General features: G+C 45.9%; 1 pseudogene; it reads left to right on the forward strand.

The window, feature by feature from the left end:
* The first annotated feature begins 2,831 nt into the window (after positions 1-2,831).
* LOC116104788 lies at positions 2,832-6,507 on the forward strand (annotated as a pseudogene).
* The last annotated feature ends 2,078 nt before the right edge of the window (positions 6,508-8,585 follow it).

The raw sequence follows: 8,585 nt of genomic DNA on the forward strand, positions 1-8,585 counted from the left end.
GTACGTGTGTGTTTGTATGTGCCTATGTATGTATACATGAGTCTGGGTGCCTGCTAGAGGCCAGAAGAGGTTGACAAATCGCTGGGATTAAAGGCATGTGCCACCACCGCCCGGCCAAAATGCAATTTCTTGAACTCTACTTTTAGAGACTGAAAAGTCCAAGATTGGAGGAGTCAACCTTTGGGTGGGTGCCAGCAGATAGCATTGTGCTGAGTGCTAGAGCTTGCCATTTCAATGACCCCCAAAGGTTCGTGTATGTGAAAGCTTATTCCTCAACTTTATGATGTAGAGAGCTCACACATACACACACTCACACACACACACACAAACACAAACACACACACATACACACAATCTTCAAGAAGTATGGCCTAGAGGCTGGGGGCCTAGATAGCTCTGTGCATAAGAGAGTTTGTCTGTGTGCAAACATGGGAATCCGAATTCAAACCTGCAATACTCAGGTAGAAAGTGGTGTCCACGGCAATGTACACTAGTCAACCTAGGGCTGTGAGAGTGGGGTGGAAACAAGAAAACCCCTGGGGTTTGCCAGGTTCAGCCTAGAGTTAGTCTAGCTAGCTCCAGCTACTGGCTTCAACAGCAGAACCAGGCTCAGAGGAATAAGGTGCGAAATGGTAAAGGAGACACTGGGTGTCTCTATCCTCTTCTGGCCTGCACATGCATATGCACAGGGACATGCCCTTCTCACATGTGCACACATTGCACTCACACCTACATACACATTTTAAAAAAAAATGAAGTTTGAAAGCAGTTAAGAACACTTGCTGCTATAGCTGAGGAGCAAAGTTTGATTCCCAGCACATACATCAAGTAGCTCACGATCATGTGGAACTCCAGTTCCTGGGACTTTGTCAACGTCTTCTGGCCTCTAGCAGGCACCCAGACTCATGTATACATACATAGGCACATACAAACACACACGTACACATAATTTAAAAAATAGAGTAAAACGTCGGGCAGTGGTGGCGCACACCTTTAATCTCAGCACTTGGGAGGCAGAGGCAGGTGGATTTCTGAGTTCGAGGCCAGCCTGGTCTACAGAGTGAGTTCCAGGACAGCCAGGGCTATACAGAGAAACCCTGTCTTGAAAAACCAAAAATAAAATAAAATAAAATAAAATGTTATTTCTTTCCATTTTGTTTTCAGTCCATCCCTAACACCATTCTCTCCAGTGCTTCCCCCCTACAACCTCCCTTCACCCAGGATCCAATCGTCCTTGATTTCCCTTCAGAGAAAAGCAGGCCTCCCAGGGATCTCCACTGACCAAGGCGCAAGCCACAATAAGACCAGCCACACACCATCATACCAAAGCTGAAGGAAGCAGCCAAGTAGGAGGAAAAGGGCCCAAGAGCAGATGAAAGAGATTAAAGTAAAATAAAAATCTTTAAAAAAAAAAATAGAAGTGCAGCCTAGTAGAGGTGACATCTTAGGTTTGGGCAGTGGGCCCACCCGGAGGACTGTGAGGTCTTGGTCTCTTCTTATTCCTGCTTGCCAACCATGAGATGAGGAGGCTTTGTTCTCCACGTCCCACCTCATTGTGTGCTGCCTTGCCACAGATCCCAAAGTGAGGCCAACCAATGACAGACCAGAACAGATTAACCTACATAATCATGTTATGTCTGAGTTACCTAAGGCATTTGCTGAGATATCAGATGGGAAGCTAACTGATACCTGCAATAGGATTAGACATGGTGGCCAGAGATGGTGCAGTCAGCCAGAAATCCAGACAGTAGTACAGAGCCAGAGTCCAGTTAGTACAGCCCTCTCTGTAAGATCTGATAAAGACATCCCTTGAAAATGGCTTCAATTCTCCTTGAGGACAACATGCACATACATGGACAGATCATCCCATAGGGGTCCCACCCCTTAAAGATCCAACTATCTCTCGTATTAAGAACCAAGCTCCTAACACATGAGCATCCCAACCATCACACTCTATTAAAACAAAGTAAGATTGTCTGGGGGAGCAAATCAGCAGGGCTTTGCAAATATAAAGGCATTTTATTTCATTCCCGAGTAAGTTCATATTCACAGACTGGTATGATCAGAGGTTAATGACTGTGACGACTGGGTTCAAAATAATTAAAACTGTCGCCCAGCTTGACAGTTGGTTGCAGTTCTCAGCTAAAAGCTAAACTGAGGTGATGGAAGTGGGAATAGAAAGGACTGAACTTTCCTAATGGAATTTAAAGGAGACTAGAAGTGCTAGCACGTGATCAACTTGAGAATTGCAAAGGGGTTAGTCGCTTGGAGTCCATAGGCAAGAGTCTTGCTTAACTGAGTGGATGTGTTCAGTTATAGAGAAAGGACAGTGCATTTTTATATTCACAGATATCAAATATGGATGTGAAGGCTTTGAGATATCTGTAGGATACCTGAATTTCTAGTCAGTACATATACACATGAGTATAATGATCAGAAGAAATATGTAAACTTTAAATAAAAGCTCGGCATCAAAGAGGCAACTAGGAAGTCACCAAGATGGCTTAGCAAGTAAAGGCAGGCACACACACACACGCACACACACATACACACACATACAAACACACACATGAATACACACTACAGATAGATAGATAGATGGATAGATAGATAGTTGTTGAGAAAGAAGGTAATTGAAAACCATAGCACAGATAATTATCCCTGAAAATCATCTTGTAGAATGGAAAGTCCAGATTATATTTTACAGTTGCTGCTACTATTGTTTAAAATAGAGTGTAAGCAGAGTCAGATGGCCTCACCTCAGCCTCTTATTAGTCTTGAGTACTGGAGTCAGGTGCTGCCAAAAGAGAATGGAGTGTCTTCCTGGGGAAATGGATGCAAACAACCATTTTAACTTTACTGACCCTCTTCCTCCACCGCTGCCTCAGGACCAATACCCTCTCCTTCCTCAGGGGAGGGCCTCTACATTAATGGGCCTCCGGTGAGCTTCCCCCAGCAAGGGCAAGGACAAAGTTTGAATGGGGATGAGAATGTTAATGGCTTATCTACTGCATCTCACACTACTACTTCAGGGATTTTGAACTCTGCTTCCCACTCCTCCAGTACCTCACATCTCCATCACCCTAACGTGGCCTAAGACTGTCTTTGGAACTACTCACAGTACCCATCTGCCAATCCTGACAACATCCTCAAGGACCCACCCCTTCTTTCTCAGTTCCCTGGAGGACAACACCTGTTCAACAGTATCCTTGGGGGCAGCCAGCAACCTTCATCCCCAAGTCATAACACTAATCTTTGAGCTGGGAGCCAAGAGTTCTGGACCAATGGTACCCAGAGTCCCACGGGGCTTAACTTTAATTCACAGGAACTGTATGATTCTCCTCCTGACCAGAACTTTGAGGTGATGCCCAATGGATCCCAAGTTTTTCTCACCTCCAAGACTTCTCCAATATTGGGGTCTAACATACAGACTTTTGCCCCTTCCCAGGATGTAAGCAATGGCGCCCATCCTGATGAGGTGGCAGAAAAGGAGCTGATAGGAAATGGGATGGGCTTGGTAGGCAACCTGGAGTTGGAGGAAGAGCAGCCAGAAATCAAGGTGTGTGATTACAATGGTTCTGTATCCTCTGTGGAGTCTTTACACCAAGAAGTCTCCATCCTGGTCCCTGATCCCACAGTGAGCTGTCTAGATGATCCTTCACATCTTCCTGATCACCTGGAAGACACTCCAATCCTCAGTGAAGACTCCCTCAAGCTCTTTGACTCTCTGGCAGTAGAGCCAGTGAGTGGAAGACTTTATAGCATAGATGACACAGAGCTGATGTGTGCAAGAGACAAGCTGTCTCTGGAGGATAACCTTGTGATCTCTGCCCTCCATTGCTCTTCTCTCAGTCAGGCTAATGCCTTCAGTCTCCTGGCTGATGACAGCCAAACATTAGTCTCCCTCCGTCTTTTCCAGCCCCACCTCCCCACCTGTCTTAGGGGATAACAGCTTTGGACTGAACAGGGGCAGTGACTCTGACCAGAGATGGAGTGTCTAAGATACTGTGTTGCTTCCTCTTGGCGTATGGAGCAGAGACATCCTTCTGGGACAGTCTGCGTACCCAGCCTTTTCAGGCCCAGCCATCTCAACAGAAGACTGCTACTCTAGCCTGCCTTGCACATGAGCTCAACAGTTCTGCCATTATCATCAATGAGATTGACAATACTCTGGAGAATATATCTAACTACAGGAAAAACAAATGGATTGTTGAAGGCCGACTCTGAAGACTGAAAACTGCTCTGCCCAAGAGAACTGGGCAGTCTGAGGTTACGATGGAAGAGGCAGAAGACTGCCTGGGACAGAGGCACAGTTTATAGATCATGGAAGAAACTAGTGGCATAGAAGAGGAAGAAGATACAGCAGCTGTCCATGGCTACAGGGGTCAAAGAGATGGAGAGGCTGATGTTGCAACGTCTGTCATTCCAGTGCCAGATAGAATAACTCAGTAAGCGTCAGCTCTTGTTTACCAAAAAGCTGCTTCATGCATCCCAGATGCTCCGGGCAGTGTCTTCGGGTCAAGACTAGCATAGACACTATTACTAGGTATTACCATGTCTCCCTGGTATCTTTGTGGAAGGATCAGAGGAGAGCACAGTTACTGAAGATGGAGCAAAGCAAGAAAGTTCTTGATGGAAGAAGTCACTTCAACACCCAGCTCTACCCGAGTCTCTGTAAAGAGGGAGTTAACTGGCTCCATCACCTCTACTTCTCCTGCCTGGCCCTGAGGCTGACCTTGAAAACCTAAGCCTGGGTCTCTGCAGCCTCAGTACCTTAAATCCACCATTAGGGAATATGATTCAGAACAAGCCCAGACTCAAGCTCACCCAGGACCTCAGCCCCAGACTCAGTCTCAGGCCCCTATTCATCTTTTGTCAAGTAGTGAGTTCCTGGAGCCAGAAGGTTCCCCTTTCTCTCTGGATCAAAGACAGCATGACCTCAGCCAGTCTGCATTCCTGTCTTGGCTGAGCCAAACTCAGAGCCACAACTCCCTGTTGAGCAGCTCAGTTTTCATGCCCTATAGCATCACAGGAAAATTAGACTCTGCTCCATCTCAGTCCTAGGAAGAGGCAGAGCCTGATGAGGCACACAATTCTGCCCTGATCCTCAAGCTCCCTGGTTTAACTTCTCAGCCCAGATACCATGTGATACTGCTCCTACACCATCACCACCCTCACAGTTTCTGAGGACCAACCTACTCCCTCCCTCCAGCTGCCAATCTTTGTTCTCCAGTGCAGCTCTCTTCTACCCACTTGCCTGGATGGAGCCTGTACTGGTTTTGTGTGTCAACTTGACACAGGCTCGAGTTATCACAGAGGAAGGAGCTTCAGTTGGAGAAATGCCTCCATGAGTTCCAACTATGAGGCATTTTCTCACCCATTGTGGGTGGTACCATCTCTGGGCTGGTAGTCCTGAGTTCTATAAGAGAATAGGCTGATCAAGCCAGGGGGAGCAAGCCAGTAAGTAACATCCCTCCATGGCCTCTGCATCAGCTCCTGCTTCCTGACCTGCTTGAGTTCCAGTCCTGACTTCCTTTGGTGATGAACAGCAACGTGGAAGTATAAGCTGAATAAACCCTTTCCTCCCCAACTTGCTTCTTGGTCATGGTGTTTTGTTCAGGGGTAGAAACCCTGACTAAGACAGAGCCCTAAGAGGCCATCAGGGGACTCTGAAGAAATGACACAGAGTCCTACAGGGCTGGGACAACCAAAGCGAAGAGGGAAACCTCCTAGCAAGTTCTTCAAGCAGGTGGAGCAGCATTATTTAACCCAGCTGATGGCCCAAACTATTTCCCCCTGAGATGTGCTCAGGCTGGTGGTGGATCCGAGATCCTGAGACTCTGCATGTCCTACTCAAGGCATGGCATACCCAAGGCATCTGGGAGAAGGCACTTTCCAAACATCTTAGCATGCACAAGGACTTTTTGCAGGAAGTTTGTTTATAGCCCTCAACTGATTCCATCTTTGAGCCTAGTCATCTGCCTGCCTTGGAAGAAGAAATTATGAGCTGATTCCCATAACGAGAAGACTTAAGAGACACACCTGGCTGCGTTTCAGTGGGTAGAGGAGCTAGAATAGCAGGTTGTCCTCTCTGATCTGCAGATTCAGGACTGGACATGCCCTAGCCCAGAAGATTTGACCTACTATGAGCATCTGCCTGATGCTCAGGAGGATATCCCTTGGAGGGGTCGGGGCAGGGAAGGAGCAGCACCTCAGGGGCAGAACACCAACCGTCTGGTCCAGGCTGAGATGTGATTGTCTGCTCTGGAGGAAGATGTGGAGTGGCGGTACTTGCAGGAGCCCCTCTAGGCAGCCCGTGAAGTGGTAGTGGAGAAGGCCCTACTGAGTACACCCAATGGTGCCCGTGATGGCACCACGACTGAGATATCCTATGAGATCACCCCTCGTGTCCCAGTCTGGTGACAGACACTTGAGAAATGCCATAATGCTGCCCAAGTGTGCTTGGGCATGAACCAGCTGAAAAAGCCTATTGCATGGGAGAAGTAACCAATAAGTTATTAAAAACCAAATTAAATAAAAAAATTAAAAAAAAATTTTGCAGAGGCAGGCAGATTTCTGAGTTCAAGTGAAATTCAGGTGAAATTCAAGCAAGGTTCAGTGAACCACAGTGCATTTGTGAGGGGACTGCCCCCACTGGAATGTGAAACCAACTGACAGGTGACATGCAAAATGAGGGGTGGGCATTTAACTAAGAAATCATGTGGGTTTAAATGGGGAATCCCCACTAGAACACTGGGATTAGTTTCCATGTGTGTCAAATCAGGTAAACAGGGTACCTAGATCAGGGAAATATGCAATGCGGTGCTGAGGGGACCTGTTTGCACAGTAACCAGCAACCCCACCCATCCTGTCTAGGGAAGGATTTGGGGTGTGGGGAAAAGCACAAGGCTTCGCTAGGTAGCCTACCTTTGCTGTGAAGTCACTATGCAGTAGCTCATAGTTTTGTAGCCCAGTTAGCCTCAAGTTTAGTGAGCTTCCTACCTCAGCCTGCCAAATGTTAGAATGCGAAGGTAGGAAAGAGGTTTGCTTTGCTTTGCTTTGCTTTTTTTTTTTTCCTGCAAACTACATTCTGCCTTTGCCACATTGACCCCAGTGTCTCCTCATTTCCCCCAAACTACCTGTCAAGCCTAGGTCATTCCTGGAAAGCACTACCTCAATACTTACTACGTATTTGGTGGTTGCTAGAACTGTCTTTGGCTCTGGTGTGTGTGTGTGTGTGTGTGTGTGTGTGTGTGTGTGCCCATTAACATTTTTAAGCATCTAGATTGAGTTGAATAAGCTATTGAATTTTCTGTCCTAACACATCGAAACACTTATTTTTAGTACGTGATTTGGCAGAGTGTGAGGAGTCTTGTTTGTTTTATGGGAAAACATGTTGCATTGAGTAAAAACACCTCTGTGGTTGGGAAAATATCATTTTATCAGGATCAAACTCTAGGTGTAAACGGAAAAAGTTACTCAAGTATATTAATAGGAAAAAAATATACAAAACTTACCTAATGGCGTGTGCATGCACATCCACAATCCTGCATGTGTTACCTCTGTTGTTAGAGAGAGGGATGTTTCAGTCTTCATTAGTAGAAATAACAAAGGTCATGGGGTCACTAATGTCAAGTTAAAAATTCAGAGGTTCCTAAGAGAGGTTGGCTCCGCAGTTTAGATGAGGTACAGCTCTTCAAGAAGATACAGTTCGTATCCTAACACCTCCGTCAGGTTGCATACCACCACATGAAACTGCAGCTACTGGAAGGTTTTGACCTTTCTGGTCTGCTCAAACACACCAGTAAAAATAATAATAAAAAAAATTAGGGTCTGGAGAAATAGCTCAGCAGTCAAGAGCGCTGGCTGCCCTTCCAGAAGAGCCAGGTGCAATTTCCAGCACCTACATGGCAGCTCATAACTGTCTACAACTCCAGTTTCAGGGAATCTAACACCCTGACACATACATGCACGCAGGTAAAACACCAAAGCCCCATAAAATAAAAACGAATAATGTTTAAAATAATAATAACACAAATAAAAATAAACCTTACAAAGAAAGTGATAGGGCCGAAGAGATGGCTCAGTTGTTAAGAGCACATGATGATCTTTCAGAGGACCTGAACTAATATCCCACCCACCAAGGGGTGGTTACCCACCCACTGTAACTTCAGCACCAAGGGATTGGGCACCAAAACACATATGACAGACACACAAACATGCGTACATCTACATAAACCAAAGTAAATCTTTAACAAGAGAAGAGGAATCCAGTATGCCATACTTGGGCCTCTTATAGGGTTCCAGTCAACAACCTAGCAGGTATCTATCTGCTCATTATGAACCTTGAAGCAGGTCACAAAACAAGTGGGCTATATAAGATGCTGTTTCAAAAACAAAAACTAATAATAATAATAGGAATGTTATGACAGCAGTGGGCAGGATAGTGTATGCCTACGACCCTGGCATGCAGGAGGCAGAAGCAGTGTGTCACAAGTCCAAGGCCAGTTTTTATAACCAGTCAAATGTGAGCTCCTACATAGTGAGACCCTGTATTTAAGAAAAGAAAAGTCATGATAGTAAAT

This window comes from Mastomys coucha, unplaced genomic scaffold (genome assembly GCF_008632895.1).
Source record: "Mastomys coucha isolate ucsf_1 unplaced genomic scaffold, UCSF_Mcou_1 pScaffold22, whole genome shotgun sequence".
NCBI lineage: Eukaryota > Metazoa > Chordata > Mammalia > Rodentia > Muridae > Mastomys > Mastomys coucha.